This window comes from Phalangium opilio, unplaced genomic scaffold (assembly GCF_054372755.1).
Source record: "Phalangium opilio isolate 3A_F unplaced genomic scaffold, DU_Popi_V2 ptg000063l_1, whole genome shotgun sequence".
NCBI classification, from domain to species: domain Eukaryota; kingdom Metazoa; phylum Arthropoda; class Arachnida; order Opiliones; family Phalangiidae; genus Phalangium; species Phalangium opilio.
Window position 1 is genome coordinate 1964235 of NW_028324180.1, and position 20835 is coordinate 1985069.

Below are 20835 nucleotides of genomic sequence, written 5' to 3' on the forward strand. Positions count from 1 at the left end.
CTTCGAAGGTTGTCGTGTAGATTATTATTCAAAAAAAACCTTTTACTTGAAATTTTTAATTTACACCATTCTGTGTCTAATTTTGGTCTTTTAAACCCTTTACGGGGACCTTTGAGCCAACGGTTTTTCATGTTTTTTGCTTTTGGTGAAAATAATTCGATTTATCTAGATATCGTATAACGAAGTAGAAATATCTTTGTGTTATTGATTTCTTTCTGTAAAATTGAAATCTGTAGTAAATCACATTTTGTGTTGAAGTTTGAATTAATACATCCGCTATGGGGACCCCATTCCCAACATTTTTTTATTATCATTCATATGGATGAATAAAAGTTAACTTCGAAGGTTGTCGTGTTTATTTAAAAAAAAAGTTTTACTTGAAATTTATAATTTACACCATTTTGTGTCTAATTTTGGATTTTTAAATCCTTTATAGGGACCTTTGAGCCAACGGTTTTTCATGTTTTTTGCTTTTGGTGAAAATAAGGCGATTTAATTACATATCGTATAACGAAGTAGAAATATCTTCGTGTTTTTGATGTCTTTCGTTAAATTGAAATTTGAAATAAATCACATTTTGTGTTTAAATTTGAATTACTACATCCGCTATGGGGACCCTTTTTTTAACGTTGTATTATTATTTTTCATATAAATGAATATTAGTAAACTTCGTAAGTTGTCGTATCTAATATTGTTTAGTCGTTTTATATAAGAGCTAGTTAAGATAGCAAGTATTCATGTGCTTATCTTCTCAAAATAAAGAAAACGGTGCGTTTGTGTTTAATTTTTATGATCATTGTTAAAATACCGCTTTTATGGGGCCTTCACTCATACCGGAAGTAGTAGTGTGTGCTTTTTAGTTCTTGCGAGGACCGATAAGGGGGCGCTATTATCAGTCCGTGTGTGACACAAAATCGGCAATGTGTAATTTACCGCCTTTGTGGGGACCACCTTAAAAACTAATTTTAGGCAATTAAAATCAAAAAATAATTAATTTGAGCATATGTTATTTTTGGGTTTAATGGGGACCGGGGTGTGCGTCCCCATAAGTGACTACGGTCCCCACAGGATTGGTGTGTTTTCTCGTCGCGGTCCTCATAAGTATAGTAATGTAAACGCACACACAAACACACACACACCCACACACACACACACACACACACACAGACACGTCGAAATTAGAACCTCTCCGTGACATACGTCACTCGGAGAGGTAAAAAGTTTGTCAGACCCCTAATGGTAAACTATGCCAAAGCTATTAGTGATGTTAAAGTAAAGGTAAACAAGTACAAGCAAAAACTCATATCTCGAAAATACGCTACGTTGTGATTCAAATTTAAAAAAAAATCTTATGCAAGGTATCAAATCAATCAAAACCCATATTTTGAAAATGTTACTTTGTGTTGTGATAAAAAAGTAGACAAAATACTTAACAAAATACACTGTAAATATGATAAAGACATTAAATGTATTACTTCTAAAAACTACCTTACTTTATTCCAAAAAAAACAAACAAAAAACCGAAAACAAATGAAAAACACCAACCTCAAGACTATAGTAAGCTTTCTTCTATAAGCTATTTCATTCGTTTTGAAGTTCCCGCCATAAAAGTTTCCCCCTAAGCGCGACATCTAGCGATCATTAAAAAATCGGTTTGCCGCCCCTCCCGTAGCTTTCTACCTATAGGCCTTTATTAATACAAGTCGGCTATGACTATATTTACCCTGATTTGAGTAAAATGGATAACGGTATCCTTAATTAAGTAGCGATACTGTTACCTATGATTACGCAGTCTGGGAAATAGCACACTTGCTCTGGTCCAAAACCAGTTTATTAATTGCTTGGACTAGTTTTTTAATTCAATAAGTGGGGGTTACTGGTCCTTAGGACCAGTTTATTAATTGCAAATCAATAGGAGAACAAAGGTGGGGGCCAGTCCTGAGACCAGTTTATTATTTAGGACACTAGGGAGGTTACTGGTCCAAAGAACTAGTTTAAAAAATATCCTTATTTCCCAGACTGATTGCGAGACCAATAAGGTATTAAAAAATCATAGCATAATACATTAATCAAAAATGTCTTGATTAGAATCAAGACCTAAAAAGTATCGATAAGACTGAGGTTATCACTTGTCTGAAGGATCAGATATTAAGTTTTCTTTTTAATTGAAACTTAAATGCATGCTTAAGAAAAAACAACGTTCCATTACCGTTTTCCGTTGAAATAAATTATTTTACTGGTAATCAATTTCAAAAATTTACTTATCTCGGCTTTTCGACCACAATTCCATTCCCCGAAAACATTTTATCATTACATTAATTACTTTTGGGAGAGTACGTGTATGGTTTTGCGCTTTAAGGTTCCTAAAGACGTTACATCCCGATTTGTGACCGGCACGCTTCGCAGTGGAACATTTTAATTATTCTAAACCAATGGCGCCAAATTCAATAGGGACAGTAAGATTTTTACTCGCGGTTTTGCAAAATGATGTAATATCAAGTGTACTTTAGTCAACCGTCGTGTTGTTCTTTCTCATAGTTCAGGGCATGATCAGTGTTACTGCCCAATTTCTCTCTCGAGTTTCTAACAATGGTTAGAGACTATTTGATATGTCACGGCACAACGTTATATATATTTGTAAATTCTAAGTAGCACAAAAGGAAAAAGAATCCATTTTTTATTTTGGTTTGAAATAAATAAACTCATGATAATAGTTATAACGAACAGAAAGTCAAGGGAATGGCACCGGTAATGAGCAGCAAAAAGAGAGGAAAGTTTGCTTCAAGTTAGCAGAGGACATGGTAGTGAAAATAGTTATCCAGAATTTTGTTCGTTCAAACCTTAATATATCATGAAAAATTCAAGTGAGGAGGCGGCACTACCTAGAAAGATTGATTTTGGCAGATAACAGCGAAAAAACTATGTTCTACACACACTGGGACTATGGGAGTTTCAGGGCCGCTGGTTGCACATGATGAAATTTCAACTCCAGTTTACATCAATTCTCCCTGGTCGTGCTAGTAGCAGGTTAAGCTATAGTTCGCTCAGGTCCTGTTAGTCTCGAAATGGTTATATAGTCCTTGTTACTTTTAAAAGGTTGTTGTCATGGCTAAACAGACTGCTATTACAGTTTTTTATTGTTTTATAGGTTATTTTGACACGTTATCTCCCAAAAGTAATTAATGTAATGATAAAATGTTTTCGGGGAATGGAATTGTGGTCGAAAAGCCGAGATAAGTAAATTTTTGAAATTGATTACCAGTAAAATAATTTATTTCAACGGAAAACGGTAATGGAACGTTGTTTTTTCTTAAGCATGCATTTAAGTTTCAATTAAAAAGAAAACTTAATATCTGATCCTTCAGACAAGTGATAACCTCAGTCTTATCGATACTTTTTAGGTCTTGATTCTAATCAAGACATTTTTGATTAATATCTGTTCCTTCAGTCTTCATTTTAATTAAGAATGTCAAGAAACTGTTTTACATTTTCAAAATCTGCACTAAGCAGAAACAAATATAAAGGGGACCATAACTTTAGCTCAATCAGACATTTATTTATAATGATACTTGAAAAAAACGTAAATCCATAAATGTTTGTATTCTTATTGTAGTTAACATAATACAATTTTTTACAATCATTTATTGAAACGCGAGGCGCCCCCCTAAAAATTCCAGAAATAGGACCAAATTGACAATTTTACAAAATTTATAAAAAATGCTGATTTATGTCCGTTTAACATTTAGCTCAAAATTGTCATAAGCTTCACAAAGACGATCCGAGATTGTCAATTTCAAACTTTTTTGTAGCATAAACTAACGTCTGTTTGATATTAGGCTTAAAACCTTAAACAAAATATAGTCAGGGCTACCCTAAAAGTTCACAAAGATGATCCAAGATTGTTAATACGCCTAAAAAGTGCCATCTTCAAAATATGTAGCCGGGGAAAAGAGAGCGTGATCGAGTGGGCTATGCTAGTGGTTGGAAGTCGCGTGGGGCTGGGACAGGGATAAGGGAGTAGAGATGGATTGGAAATGATGATGGGCGACCTGCGGCACCGTATCTCTCCCAATGTACCTCGCACACGCCCCTACCCTTCGGTAGGTGATTGCTAAGTGCTGCCGCGTAGCGCCATTTTATTTGTATGAGAACTAGCTTCTATTTTGAAGATAGAGGGAGCGCCTTTTACAATTTCGTCCAGTACGACCCTACCTAACCGCTGAGGATGCTGGGAGGGCTATGGTGCCGTAGGTGGGGGTACACAGGCAACGCTATAGGTATGGGGGTTTCCAATCCAATCCTCTCTCCTTCAAGGTTGGGACTCCAGGCATAGCCGACTCCAATAAGGCGGTGACACAAGGCAAATGACCAGTTTAAAAATTGCCTGGTCCAGTTCAAAGATTAAATCGGAGGGGGGTCAGTAGTCCACGAGACTACTAAGAATGCACCAATTACCCACAAGCACCTACAAGTACCCACACGCACCTACAAGCACCCACAAGAACCTACAAGTACCCACAAGTACCCACAAGCACCCACAAGCACCCACAAGTACCCACAAGCACCTACAAGTACCCACAAGCACCTACAAGTACCCACAAGCACCCATAAGTACCCACAAGCACCTACAAGCACCCACAAGTACCTACAAGTGCCCACAAGTACCTACAAGCACCCACAAGTACCCACAAGTACCTACAAGCACCCACAAGAACCCACAAGTACACACAAGCACCTACAAGTACCCACAAGCACACACAAGCACCCACAAGTACCTACAAGTGCCCACAAGTACCCACAAGTACCCACAAGCACCTACAAGCACCCACAAGTACCTACGAGCACCCACAAGTACCCACTAGTACCTACAAGCCCCCACAAGTACCTACAAGCACCCACAAGTACCTACAAGCACCCACAAGCACCCACAAGTACCTACAAGCACCCACTAGCACCTAGAAGTACCTACAAGCACCCACAAGCACCTACAAGTACCTACAAGCACCCACAAGCACCTACAAGTACCTACAAGCACCCACAAGAACCTACAAGTACCTACAAGCACCCACAAGAACCTACAAGTACCTACAAGCACCCACAAGAACCTACAAGTACCTACAAGCACCCACAAGAACCTACAAGTACCCACAAGAACCCACAAGTAGCCACAAGAACCCACAAGCACCCACAAGCCCCTACAAGCACCCACAAGCACCCACAAGCACCTACAAGCACCCACAAGCACCTACAAGCACCCGGGCTAAGCACCTACAAGAGCTCAAACGCCATATTTTCTTGCTTAACATCCCTCTAACGGCGTGAATCACGACAAAAACGCCGTAAGTCCAATTTAAAAAATTAGGGCTAAATAACAGTGGTAAAACGCTGTAATTCCAATACCCAAAACAACGTAAGTCAAAGTATGTGTTAATAATGATTAAAACCAATACTTAAACTTAATTGATGTTTATGAAACTTAAAAAGTAGGTACATTGAAGTGTTATCTTTCATTTAAGATGGTTCCCAAACGTAACGAGTGAATAGTTTTCCTTATATGCCTTCGGAGAAAATGCTCTTTTTTATAAAATTCCCATGTTATGTCTATGGAAGAATATTGTATCTTTCACCAAATGTCGGATTAATTTTATGGATTCTAAAACCACCCTTAACAACTTTTTTCATTATAGAATTAACTATTAGTTGGATCTCTTTGAAATTTTAGCCACAAAATTAGAGCCGAAATTTTAGTTCACTGCCAAAATTTCAAAGCAGCAAAAACAATACGAAAAAAGTTACGGCCAATCAAAAACCCTCCTTTAGCATTAGAGGCGGTATCAAGTCTTATCTAAGAGAGCGACCGCTCTCCTAGAATAGCAGACTTCGAAAACAGAGGATATGAGCAAGGAGGATGGCAACCAGGATGGGAAATGATATTTACCAACGATAATTTCAGAAATTTTTACTTCTTTCAATACTCTTAGTAGCAAAACCACTGCAACACTGAACAGTGTGTTACATATTTAACATTAGCCAAAATTAATATCCTTTAATTAATCAAAATAGTGTTACTAACGTCTTTAAAAAACGCAACCTAAAACCACAAGAGCTACGTTCGTATGTCAAAAAATGGGAATGCATGTTAAAGATCAATAATCACCAATCGTTTTCACCTTTAATACAGAACTTGAATTTAAATAATATAAATGTAAAAATTTGTTAAATGAAAGAATTTGTACAGTTCTGTTCGTCATTATTTCCCTTGAAAGTAATCACTAACGTTTAATGAGCGGAGATTTGATCATTAAGCTTGGTTGTAATCAAGACATTTTTGATTATTAATATCTCGCAGCTCTCACAGATAACAATATAGTAATTGATTAATAATGAATTTGTTTATAATTTATTTGAACCTACCGACAGTATTCTATTATCCCAAATAACCGAAGTTGATGATGAGAAGACAAATTAGACAAGTAGAAAATCAACATTAGCGAAATTGTTTTATTTTTTTAATAATAAAATATTCTGTTGACTTTTAAATTTAAAATTAATTTTAGTAAATTTCAAAGACGTTTTTTGTTATGAAAATAATGAAAATCATACCTAATTAGCCACGACCTAATTCTAATTCCAAAATTTTGGTTTTAACCGAGAGCTCAAACGCCATGTTTATCTAGCTAAAGTCCCTCTTACGGGAAGTTTCGGCGTGAATAACGACAAAAACGTCGTAAGTCCAATATTAAAAAATGAGGGCTAAAATGCGTGTCTCTAACAGTGGTAAAACCCCGTAACTCCAAAACCCAAAACAACGTAATTCATAGTAAGTGTTGGCACATTTATGGACTGTTATCTTTCATTTAAGATGGTTCCCAAACGTAACGATTGAACAGTTTTCTTTATACATTATCCCAATTAAGGTCATTTTTCCAAAAAATCCCATATTACCTCTATGGAAGAATATAGTATTTTTCACCAAATGTCTGATTCATTTTATGGATTCTAAAACCACCCTTAACAACTTTTCTCTTTATAGAATTAACTATTAGTTGGATCTCTTTGAAGTTTTAACCACAAAATTAGGGCCCGAATTTTAGTTCACTGGCAAAATTTCAAAGCAGCAAACACAATACGAAAAAGTTACGGTCAATCAAAAAACCCTCCTTTAGCATTAGAGGCAGTATCAAGTCTTATCTAAGAGAGCGACCGCTCTCCAAGAATTAGCTTAGTTTTGCCATTGGGGTTGTAAAGTTCAGTACTACAATGGATGGGGAATATAATTGAAAATTATGTAACGATAAACAGAAAAAACACTTTTCTCTAATATTTTAAAGCCCTAAAAAAACTAAATAACCTTATTTGAATAACCAAATCAATACTCTTGGCCCTTGGCAATAGCAAAAAAGTCAAAAAACAAACACCATGGTCAATTATTCGGCGTTCAGCCTCCTAAATTCAACAATATTATTGAAAATAATGTAATAAAAACTCTTCCCTCGAACATTTTGCACGTAAAAATAGGATGAAAATAGCTCGAAAACTTTGAAATTGCTTTCCTATTCGTATAATCAATGGCCTTGACAAGCAAAGACAAACATTCTTCCCCCTCGGGGGTCTCTCGATGACGTCAGACCAACCGCCTTCGAAAATTTGAAAATTCCAAAACTCGATCGAGCACCTCTTGCAGTCTTTGAACCATCTTTTTTAATCGCGCTTAACCTCTGTTTAATCGTAACTGTCTTCGTGTAATGCGAATGAATTTTAGAGCGGCTGTAAATTTGCAAGAACATTTGACCGAAGCGGTCGTATCCGCTTACGAAAGCTTTTCGGATACGAATAGAATATAATCGAAAATATTAAGCGTTGTCCAAAAAAGATTTTTAAAGTTCAAACACTGCGGGGTAGAAGAGGTCTTTAACCCTAGTTTTGCCGTGAGAGGTGACTGAGATTGCCTACTTAGCTCTCTAATAATGAATTAGTTACCTTTTTCACTTGCTTAAAAAATATGGCTAACCTGCCAGAGCTACCCGTGGTAAACGACGTGGAGTTGTCGATAATTCCAGGTACCATCAGGCTTCTGGAACTCTCACTAGCCGAATTAAAATCAAATAGAAAAAAATCGAAAACGCCATTTCAGACATTGACAATAAAATTGAACAGTACCAAAAAAATTGAGGATTACAGAGTTAAAACGCTCCAACAAGAACAAGCTGATGAGATTAGAAAAAGCTCGAAGTGAACGACATTACGCTTGAAAAATTTGAATTTATGATCAAATCATTCGGAAGAATTAAAAAAAATGACGGAACTCTTAAATTAGATCAGTCTTTGGAGGAAATTGCCACTCAATTTGGAGTTGAAGAGTTGTCTGAATTTGGTTCGTACCAGTGAAACTTAGTTTTCATTTTTGTTATAATCTTACATTATTTAAAACTCTTTAGAGAAAAGTTCGGAGCAGGAACAAACGTCCCCCATGGAAGTTCGTAACATTACTCGTTCTCCCGAAACTACTTCAAATTCGACTTCTAGTGAGCAGGACCGAAATAATTTTGGCTTTCATTGTACTTGAAAAATGTTTACTAATTTTAGTTTTTCAGAAGATGCTTCTTGACCTCCTACACCGGGAAAATCCATTGACGTCACGACAACATTGTATGAAACTAAAGGAAAGGAAAAGGGTGAAGAGAACGCCAAGAAAAGTGAAGATAAGGGGCCAAAAAAACCATTAAAAAACCTGAAAAAAAGGGTAAGCCACTACTTATGTCACCAAGTATGCCGTTAAAGTCCAGGTTTTTAAACTCATTAATTTGTAAATTGTTCACATATCTCCATAAAACATCAGATTTTCTGTATTACAATTTCGAAAAACTTCTAAGACAGCCTTATTCCGTAAGTCAACAGTTTCACTTATTAATATTTGTTCGTTTGATCCCGAAAAGGTGACAACTAATACTGTATCGGGTGCTTATGGAACGAATAAGCAACTCTTTGGCTTAAATAATTATTCTTCTAGAATAACGCCAAACCTCGCTATTAATTTTTTCATATCCTGTTTATTTAGATATTGTGAAGTAACGGCGCGTAACCAAAGGAACCCTCGACTATTTACAACATACGAACTCTCAAATGAGAAGAAAAGGTTGGCAAAAAGTACGGAATTAACAATTACTAGATTACTAAACATTCTTAAAGTGACTTTCGTTTCCGCAAAATTTCTAGAACGTCTTGAATATTTACCGTAAATGATAATTACGTTCGAACAAATTTTTTCTATAATATTTAGGCACAAACATCAACTGATTTCACTATCAGTTACGTTCGCGACAAGACGAAATATTTAAGAAAAGTTGATATTTTTGTCGAAACCTTTTGCGTCCAAATGATCCGCGTAAGGTTAATGACATGAATAATCCAGTTTGTTCTCTTCATCGACAGCGAGATATTTGCCAATTTCTGGAAAACATGTCGTTCCGTGAAACGTGCTCCGTTTCAACACCAAATCTGCCAAAATGCGATTAAACAATTCTATTTGCCTTTTAATTGTTTCTTTCCCTTTCCGTAACTTCGTGATTGCTACATTCGTTTTCTTTCGAAAACCTAGAGTCGCTGCTTTCAAAAATTGAATCGATGCTTTTGGTTCTGGGAAGGGAGGCGTAGTGTTTGCGTGAACGAATGAATAACCTTTTTAGTAAAGTTTTAATAGCGTTATCTCCTTGTTTCTTTCCATTGTTGAAATTTTAGTCTTGTTCACAAAATTAGTTACCGAAATTTCCCAAACAATTTGGATGAAATTCCTGGTAAGGCTTTGGCATCCCTGATTCTTTCAACCCTTTTAAGGACCATAAAAGTTAATTACCGTCTTGCCAATTGTCCATAGTAATATGGTAAAGCATTTCTAGAAAATCCTGACGTTCCTCGCAGATAAACGAGTTTTCGCGCAAGTACTCTAAAAGTTGACTTTGACCTGTCAAGGAAGAGAAACACGTATCGAATAGTAGTGCAGCTTAAAGCGTCATTCAACTCGTTTACGTATAAAATTCCTAATGATTTAAAATCACTCGAAACAAACATCGTTGCTTTCGCGAAAGGTTCAACTTTTTTACCTTGCCGAAAACACGTTTCGGAACTAACAAGGCGACTAGTAGCATTTTCGAAGCTCGTGGTCGCTATTGTTATTATAAACTAGCGAAATATATATTTTCCTGAACCGAGAAAAAAGCCAGTCTTACCGCCACATCGCAAACTTCGAACAATCGTACTAAATAAGCTTCGTGACAGTCATTTAAGTATAGCGACCCTTTCACAACGCTACTTACTTTCTCTTTACTAATCAAAAACGGAAATTTTATTGTCGGAGACTTTAAAGGAAACCATACGTTCCAACTGGTACTAATTACTATTAATCCGTCAATTTTTACTACGGTGGCAAAATCGAAGGCAGCCTGTAAAATAATCCGACATTTTCACCTCACTGATCCCTCGTCTACGAGTCAGAAGTGAATGAGGGAGTATGTTTGAATATTTGTAACCCAAGTGCAGTGTTTCTCTTGGCAGAGACGAAGAAATTTGCTTCCCCTTTCAAATTTAATCACATCTTAGAAACGTTTCTCTACTGTTTCCTTCCCCTTAGGACATTCAAATCTCTTGTTCTATATATGCCTTCGCCTTTCAAATTTAATCCCCCTTAACAAACGAACCGCCATTGTAATTTCCTCCTTTTCCCCTTTCATTACTCTCCTATAACCTTTGCCTTTCATTTTTGGAAAACGGTAAACTGAGCCTTGGATACCTGGTATTAAAAAACATTTATTTTATGATAAATTTATAATTTCATAGAACCTTTTTTATTTGATTCTATTCCGGTTCTTCTTCGTATCGCATGCGGTCAAGAAAATACAATCCGCATCTGAAATCCAAGGTTAATTAGGATTACGTAACAAAAATAAACAAATTAGTTACTTCTTCGACAATTTTCCAGTTTGAATGAGGTACGGGTCAGTGCTGTGAGCGCAATTAATCAGAAAAACTATTTCGTCTTCCCTCACTTGAAACATATTATCAGAGACGTCTTCCTTCAAGTCGCAAAAAATTTACGCAACGACCTACGGTCATAAATAAGGGCAGTTATTCACATACGTATTTCAAAGATGTATTTTAAATATTAGACGTTTTACCCAAGCGATAGGTCTTTAAGAAATTTTGAGGCTTCCATCTTCAAAGGCTCATTAATTTGGCGTAGAAACGCATTTGCTATTTTTTTTGGCTTGAATATTGACTTTTGTTTTATCTTTTCCGAAGAATCTTCTTCATTGGTAGCAGGCGTAGGTTTCATTTTATTTTAAAATCACCAATAAACTTTGTGGATTATGTGTAAATGAGTAGCTTTTTCTCTTAGAGAGGTAATTATGTGCGGAATATAGAGATGTCAGTGGGATTAAGTTTGTAGTAAGCACCGTCAATAATCTTAAACACGAAAATTAAGGAATCATCGTATGGAAAAGTTCGACTAGTACCCTGTGCGGGTTTTTTGCGAGGGGGGATTTGGTATAGCATTGCCGCTGCTGGGGAAGTTTGTAAAAGCAAAGTTGAGCTTGTACAGTTGCCAAATGATAGTATGGATGTTTTCGCTTCTGGAATGTTAGACCATTATGTTCAAAGGTCACATGATTTAGAAGTAGTAACGTTAGCTCAATTTGCGGCTCGGTATGAATTTTCCAAAAGTCGTAGAGTTTAGAAACTCCAAAGTCATTGATGACGATGAGAACGATGAAATTCAATATGGTAAATGGTTAAAATTGAAAAATGATTCAGGGTTCATTAGAAAACGTGGTCATTCTAAAATTATACGTTATCGGAGATTCAATTTAGTGAAAGATCCCGAGCAGTTTTATCGTGAACAAGTCATGTTATTCTCGCCTTGGCGTGATGAGAGTAGAGATATTTTGACAAAGGATGTAAAATCTGAGTATGAGCTTAGACTTGAGATTATAACGGAATGTAGAAAAGAATTTCATAATGAAATTGACGAATTAGCTATTGAACAGGCTGTGAGAGATTTCGAAAGTGAAGCTATTGAAGCTGATCTTACTAATATCCAACCTGAATTGGAACATCAAAATGAAATAGAAAGGTCTTTAATTGTTGAAGATTCTGAATTTCTAATTAATTCAGTGGAAGAGGCAATAGGAAATATTAACAGAGATATTTTTGATGGTAATGTGGAAAACACTGTTGCACCATCAGTCACGTTAGTTAATGATTCAGAATACAATGCCCGTGTTAGAAAGCTGAATTTGAAACAAAGAAATATTTTATGAAGTTCTGCACCATTTACAGTGCAAAGAAATTTGAATCTGTTACTACATTTTACAATAAGCAACCAGGGTCTAATCCTTCGGAGGTTAAAGTTCTGCAATGCGTCCCTACGGGAAGGCTGCCTTTAATATAGGTGGGGCGACTTTTCATAGTACCTTTTGTCTACCCGTTAGTCAATTTGCCGGAAGCATTTCCAGATTAGAAAGTGAAACTCTTCACAATTGTAGGTTGATGTATGGTCAGGTGAAATTGTTAATTATTGACGAAATATCAATGTTTGGTGCGAAGGTTTTTAACGGAATAAACTCGAGAATGCAAGAGATAATGGGTTCCCCAGATTATTTTGGTGGTGTGTCTGTACTTTTAGTTGGAGATTTTAACCAACTTAGACCCGTCCGGGATCATTTCGCTTTTCAAAGTCAAAGTGATAGCGACAATCCCTACGCGTCTTCAATTGATAACCCAATACGGGGTGAATTCCAATTGAGTGAACTTGAAGAAATTATGAGGCAAAAAGGTGATAAGAGGTTTGCGGAAGCTTTAAATAGAATGGCTGTGGGAACCATAAATAAGGATGATATTGACTTGTTCGTAAGTTTAGAACTAAACAACGAGCGTGTACCGCCTAAAGAAGCGATATATCTTTTCCCTACTAACGTTGAAGTGAACCAATTTAACCAAGAGACGGATTTAAAAATGAATAAGGAAAAGTGCATTTCAATTTCAGTAGATTTTGTAAATGGTGATCTTAGTAGCGAAGTTAAAAGTAACATTCTTTCCCAAGTTCAGACGTTAGCAACGTGTGATACATATGGTCTTCCTAAAGAACTAACACTCGCTTGTGATGCAAGATATATGATGACTAAAAATGTCGATACCTCTGATGGTGCGACAGGTTGGTTAAGAAAGATAGAGTACGGTACTAATAGGCTCGTGGAACAAATTTGGGCAAGACTAAAGTCCTTGTCGCCAAAGGTTCGAGACGACTTGGTTCAAAGGTCTGATCGAGAAGCGAGACCACCAAAGTCTGTCTCTCTATTTGTCAGGGCTCCCTTTTATACACGCGAGGGGTTCATTGTTACTCTCCGCTAGAGGGATGTGCCCCCTTCCCCTAGCGGAGGAGAGTTTACCTATTTGGGCTTTTTAGCGGTGTTTAGAGTACGGGTTACGGCGTACGGATAAGCGCGGGAGACCAAGCGGCGACATTTATTTACGTGAAATTAGTTACATGAGTTAATAATGTATAATGTATAATGTACATACATGACGTAATGGTAATAATAGAATAGAATAATCGTAACACGTCCATCCCGCTAAGAAAAAGCGTCCGGATTTTTTTTTTCTTTTTGTCTTTTCGATTACTTGGACATTTCAATTGAACGCCCCTGGCAACTCCATCAGATATATAGGAAGTCCTTGATTACTTTGCCGGAAGGTCCTAGCTTGTTTGTTCTTTTTAAAAACCGGCCTCGTAACGCTCGACGGGCTTCCTTGTGCGAGTACCCCGGCGTAGGTTGGTTGGTGGCGGTGGGATAACTGTTTCGGACGGCCATGGAGGCTCTTCAGTGATTGTTCGTACATTCACCCTGTCCGTGAACCGGACCGATTTCAGTGTGGTGGCGTTATTACGGTAGAATGTTCGGTTGTGTGTTCGTCCGTGTCTACAGGCGTTCTAGCATTATCTGTGTACAGTTCTAAAGCTGTTCCTTCGTCGTCGGTATCGACAATACTTTCTGTGTCGGCGTCAATACGGCTGATGTAAGGTTTCATTCGAGAAACGTGAATAACGTCCTTTTTTCCCCACCGATTTTCGATTTCGTAATTTACGGGTGGAATTTCGCGAAGGACCCTGAAAGGTCCATGGGACTGATGAAGTAGTTTCTCGGACCGGCCTACCTTCCGAGTAGGCGTCTTAACGTAGACTAGGTCATTTGTATGGTATCGTCGATCCGTCCGTCCGCTATCGTATATGTCTTTGCTTTTTTGCTTGCTATTTTCTTCACGCTGTGCAACGATTTCGCGGAAGTGGACCAAGTTTTTTTGTAGGGATTGACTCCCTTCTAGTTCGGTTTCGAGCACAATGTCGACGGGTAATGTGGCTTCCCGACCATGAACGAGAAAGAAGGGTGAATATGCCGTTGTTTCGTGCTTCGAGGTGTTATACGCGAATGTCACGAAGGGTGGGCTTGTGTCCCAATCTTTTTGATCCGTTAATACACATTGACAGATCATCTCGGCCAGCGTCCTATTAAAAAGCTCGCAAAGGCCGTTTGTTTGTGGGTGGTAAGCCGTGGTGCGGATATGTTTTGTCGACGCTAGTCGTAACGTTTCTTCCTTTAACTGTGCTAGGAACTTACTACTTCCGTTGGGGCTCCATGCCGAAGTACTATATCTTCTACGAACACTTTGGCTGCGGACTGTGCGGAAGCATCATTCGTTGCTCGGCATTCAACCCATTTAGAATGGTAGTCCGTGATTACTACGATGTAGCGGTTACCATCATTTGAAAGACGAAAGGGCCCAAGGTAGTCCATCCCAACTCGTTTTAATGGTTTCTATGGCTGGGGGTATAGGTTGGAGCTGCCCGCTGGGTTTTTGGTTGGTTCCCTTTAGGACAGCACCTATACCGTATTCACAGGCATCGCTGTGGATCTCTGTCTCTAGGTTTGGATCGAAGTGGCGCAGTACCGGAGCCGTTGTTAGTTTTGTTATAAGTTCGTCGAAAGCCGCCTGGAAAAACCTATCCCATGAAAATTCCGCGTACTTCTTCTTTAGTTCGGTTAGCGGTTTTGTAGTTTTGGAAATCTTTAATAAACCTTCGGTAGTAATTGCAGAGGCCTAGAAAGCTTTGGACCTCTTTCTTCGTTCCTGGTATTCTGAAGTTTCGGACAGCTTGAATCTTGAGTGTATCCGGGCGTGTTGTTTCACCGTCGACTATATGACCGAGGTAGTGAATGGATGATTGCGCGATGGAACACTTGGTTAGTTTTAGTTTCAGATTGGCGTCCTGTAGCAAAGAAAACACCTCTCGGAGATGCGTCAAGTGTTCTTCAAAATTCTTCAAGAAAATGATTATATCATCTAGGTAGGCGAGACACACCTTCCATAACAAGCTAGATAGGACTTTATTAATCATTTTCTGGAAGGTTGCTGGCCCATTACATAATCCAAAGGGAAGGACGTTGAACTCGAAAAAGCCTTCTGTACTAGCGAACGCTGTTTTTTCCTTATCTTCGGCAGCCAGTTCTACCTGCCAGTGTCCAGCGGCCAAGTCCAACGTGGTAAAATATTTGGCCACACGAACCGTCTCAAGGATATCTTGAATATGTGGTAAAGGGTGGACGTTATTTTTTGTCATGTTATTGACTTCCCGAAAGTCAGTGCGGAAACGCCTGCTTTTATCCTTTTTCCTGACTAATACGTTAGGGCTGGACCAGGGCGACTCTGATTCTCTAATGATTCCTTGTTCTAGTATCTCTTGAATTTGTTCTTTTATGATTTCTCTTTCGAAAGGTGATTGTCGATAGGGTCTTTGGTTTGTCGGGGTTTCATTCCCCGTATCTATGCGATGTTGTACCGTGGTTATGCGGCCTAGATCCCAGGGTGATGCTGCAAAGACCGTTGAGAATTCCTCAAGAAGGCTCTTGATTCTTTGTTTTTCTTCGGCGTCCAGTTCGTCGTTAAGTGTTGTTGTCGATAGACGTAAGAATTTTGGTTGATGGTGCATGACTAGCCAATTGTACGTCTTGAATTGGTAGGGCGTGGCCTAATTTGCTATCTTTATGTAAGTATATTTTCCGGTCTGTTGGATTTGCAACTCTAATACAGCCTGTGTTGTTTTTAATTGTCGTCAGTGAACGGGCTATGATAATGTCCTTCTGCAGGTGTTTAGGAATTTGGGGTTTAATTTAACGTTAATTATACTTAATTACATTGAAATTAACTTGTCGTCGGTGCTCATTAAGCTTAAAAAATGACTTTCAACAATTAATTCACCTTAATTCTAATGTTTAGAGGAGTTTTTGATTATTTCCAACACATTGCGTTCAATTTTTATCATATCCTGTGCTAGGTTTGTGGTAAAGATTATCTATACAATATGTTAATGAATGATGTTATTCTATAGTTTAGCTTGAATACCAGTAATTAAATCAAATACCTATACAATTCATAGCAATTGAAACCAATAAACAAACGGCAATGTGGACTGTGGAAATAGCAAACAACGTAACCCCCCGTTTCTAACGTGGTTACGTTGAGAGAATCTGTGATGTAAACCTGAAAATTATTTCACTAATTAAATTATATAACGACACTGTCCTCCTGCATTAACCAGTACCACTGTTACCTATGAATTAAACAATCCACTGTTGGTAACAAATACTTTATAAAATGATAACGTAACATCACAGTATGACTGATTCATTAGGAACAAAATTGTTTTAACAAATAATCTGGTCCTCTACATTGGTTTAGTTTCAGGAATTATATCACACACCTTCACAATTAGTAGCATTCTAGTGAGATTAACAAATAATGAAACCGTTTATACCTGTCCTCAAATGAGAATGTTGAATTAACTGCGCTAACGCAAACAACACTCTTTTTACTGCCGTAGGGAAAACACATTGAACATTTTGTCATCTTTCCTGTAATATTTTGAAGTTGAATTCTTCACAGGATGTAAACACTACCGTTGATTTCTAAACCATAATAACTTGGATAGATATGCTATCTTTTACTTAAAACTAGATGCGCCAACAAAACTGGCATGAATACAGTATTAATTAGTAGCGTAAAACCTAGGCCCTAGGGTTACGATTTGTAGCATGAATCGAAGCAGACTGCGTATTTTTGTAATTCCAATCCAAAACAGTGCTGGAAATAAGCTTTCTTATAATCTTTAAAAGGAAAGACACTATAAACACTATATTACATGGACAAACTAAATCTTAAGCCTTGGCCGTAAAGAACGTCGAAAAGCTTACTTTAAATGATATAAAAACCTCTATTAACTGTAATTATTTACCTGAATTACATTTCTAGACGAAAATTCGACCTGATAACGACGTATTTCTTATTAAGGGTGCTACAGTTAATTAGAAATTACACATAAAGGTGCTCAAGCTCGGATGAAATACCAAAGTCTACTGCTAAGAAATTAGGAAAATCAGCAAGAAAGCCAACATTTGAAATTTGTCAACGTAACTTGTTAGCACCCACAAACCTAGGCCCTTCTTGTTATCAACGAGAACGAAATGAAGAAATAGGTTTAAGCGCGCTATAAGGTTAGGCTGACTTCTGACCCAAAAGTATTTTTTGACGTACTTTCTTAATTAGTTAAATTTCAAAAATTAGAATGCATTAATTAAAAATCGAAACAGGTAAGTTTCTCATTTAAGAAATGCTTGATAATTTAGAAGTATTCCGAAAACAAACTTCGCTATAGTTTTTCCGTATGGCCTGTCTCAATTGCCTTAAAAAACCGAAAATTTTTAATGCTTTTTCTATGGGACGCTAACCCTAAAAACTGTGAATTTTCTTTTAACATTACGGAAGGGTGTCATGTCATATCTACAAGGGCCTACCGGCCCTGTAGAATTTGGGAGATTTCCGTAAAAAACTGATCCACTTGCCGATCTTTTTTGCCATTCTTCTCGTTTGCTTACATTTATTAATCGCTCCTCTCATCACAAGCTGTAAGGTATGGGCCACACATCTTTTGCGAATAGGTTATTTTCAAATGCCCGAAAATTCTTCATCTGGGTGGTCGAGGTCATATGGTACGCCAAATGACTCATTCGAAGATCCATCACGTGGTTCCTCCTCACTTTCTGATGTAACATCTTCTGCCCTAACAAAAGTTAGTGTGGCGGGCCAGGGGTCCTCGAATACATCATTCATATTAAATGCGCGACTGATATTCCCCGCGTTGCACACGCAAACGCTTTTGATCTTTACAAAACGTTAAAACAGATTTGATATTATAAGTATATTTTTTAATAAATATTATATTACCTTGTTGCGATCAATTCCAGCAGCCTCCTTCATGTCATTTAACTTTGCTAGAATTGCTTCGCCATCATATTTGCCAGGGAAAAGGGAAAAACCAACTAAGCAATTGCGAGAAGACCAGTTGACAGCAACGAAACATCGAACTCCTAAAACCGCTTCTCGAGCCCTACTGCTACAAATGGCCAATGTCAGATGGATTTCTTTATATCGGGCTTTTAGCCCAGGACTTTTAGGGTTTGACCTAGAACATTTGAACATAAAGATGAAAATTGGTACATGTGTTGTTTTTGACCCAACCAAAAATATACTAAAAGTCCCCTGCTGTAGAGCGCGAGCTTTCGCCGCCATCTTGGAAAATGGCCGCCGGGAATGCCAGCTACAATGTATTCCACGTTCTTCTTCAAAAACTATGAAAATTGGTACACATTATGATTGGAACCACATGAACATCATGGCAGAATTTTACAGCTCTGTGTTCAATAGTTTGGTCGCCATATTGGAAAATGGCCGCCGTTAATGCTAGGTACAGTATATTTCACCATGTTGTTGGAAAACTATGAAAATTGATAGGTATTACAATCAGAGCTGTGTGAACCTCAAAGTAAAATATTGAAGCCATTAATCAGATAGTTTGGCCGCCATGTTGGAAAATGGCCGCCATCAATGCCATATAAATACAGTATATGGTTCAAAAATTATGAAAATTGGTAATTATTATGTTGAAGACCGTCTAAGCATCATACTTGAATATTGAAGACGTGCTACTGATAGTTTGGGCGCCATCTTCGAAAATGACTGCTGAAAATGCTAAATAAATTTCAAATATATAAATCTTTTTGAAATTCCATTTTTGAATAGATGATTTTCATTAACGTAATAAACAACAAAAAATGGATATCTCGAAGTCGAAATTATCGAGGCCATTTTTAAAAATGGCCACATGAAAATCATTGCCCTAAATTCTGAAAGAAAGAAAAGTTATTCTAAGCTGTTATTCTCTACATGTTGATTAGAGAATGTGATTTAATATGGGGTTTATACATTCTACTGTTTTTTTACATTAGAATTTAGACAGATCTCTAGCATTTCATACATATTCATCGTCATCCTGAAGATTTTTCATAATAATTGCATGTCAGAACCCTTGATTAGGCGCTACACATAGCTGGGGGCCTTATCAGCCACCATATTCCAAATTGAACCTGCGGAACCGCCGTCATGGCACATGGAATCGGCCAGTGGGACCGACAAACGCCACTTGAGCAGATGACAGAAGCTGGACACCGTCAGCGGCGAGCCCAGTCAAAGGGTGGTCGGTGACAGGGAGGGATTAAGGCAGCAGAAGACCCGATGGGACGGAGGAGTTCTCTCCAAGCACAACAGTGCCATACGGCCCAAACAAATAGTGTATCCGCGACACCTAGAGGGTTGTCAATAGCGGAGGCGAGCCTGAGCGGGGGCGAAGCGGCCCAGCAAAACCTTCACGGAATGGGTCAAGGAACGGTCTGAACCAAGGGTGAACCCAAGGAACTCCCGAACCGTCACACCGAACTCGGGCCCCTCCGCCACGATAAGTCCTTTGAGTTAAAAAGGTTAAGAGAACATTTCTTTCATTTACGTGCTGTAACTGGGTGTGGTTATGATAAGGCGTGGTTTAAAGTAATGACAGATAATCAACATCTTACAAATTTGTTGCGCTTTTTTAATGACCATATTGCATCTAGGGAAGCCATAGCTGCTGCCGAAGAGAGATTTCTTTTCGATTTTTTGAGGGTGATAATTGACACGTCGCGCTTCAACTATGTAGATATTACACGTATATGGAACCGTTGTCACATATACTGTCAAGTTCTCATTTGATCTCGCTAAGCTTAATTCAACAACCGACACCGCAAAACTACATTTTTTCCGAGCGTATCTTCAAGTCCAAAATAGCTAGGAAACGATTTAATTCCATTCACACCATTCTCCTTCCGGCATCAGATGATTTTGTAACACTCATTGTTTGTAACTGCAGTCTGCAGAACATCTTGTATAAAGAACTGTGAATGTCGACGATCTGGATTAGCTTGCTGGGCAATGTGTGGTCATTGTCAAGGTATTAGCCGTAATAAAAATCTTCAGGATGACGAGAAATATGAACGAAATGTTAAAAATGTGTCTTAAATCTAATCCTTAACGACCCAGAATGTATATACCCCATATAAAACGGTTTTTCCTCACCAAAATCCGAGTAATATGGCTTTCCTTTTGTTTTTTTTCCAGATTTTAGGATAGTAATATTTCAGGGAACATTTTTGAAGATGGGTCGATAATTTAGTCTCGAAAATAGTTATTTTTATGGCGTTTAATACGTTCATGAAAATCATCTACTCAAAAAAAAATATCGAAAAAATTTATATATTTGTAATATATTTGGCACTTCGAGCAGTCATTTTCGAAGATGGCGCCCAAAATATCAGTAGCACGTCTTCAATATTGAAGTATGATATTAAGACGGTCTTCAAC

At 37.7% G+C, this 20835-nt stretch overlaps 1 long non-coding RNA gene across 1 annotated transcript in view; it reads left to right on the top strand.

The window, feature by feature from the left end:
* Nucleotides 1-2097: 2097 nt before the first annotated feature.
* LOC149662691 (uncharacterized) overlaps nt 2098-20835 on the top strand; it is a 63774-nt gene continuing 45036 nt past the window's right edge. Inside the window, exon 1 of the long non-coding RNA XR_016368582.1 lies at nt 2098-2555. This is a non-coding gene — a long non-coding RNA (uncharacterized LOC149662691). The remainder of the gene's footprint in view (nt 2556-20835) is intronic.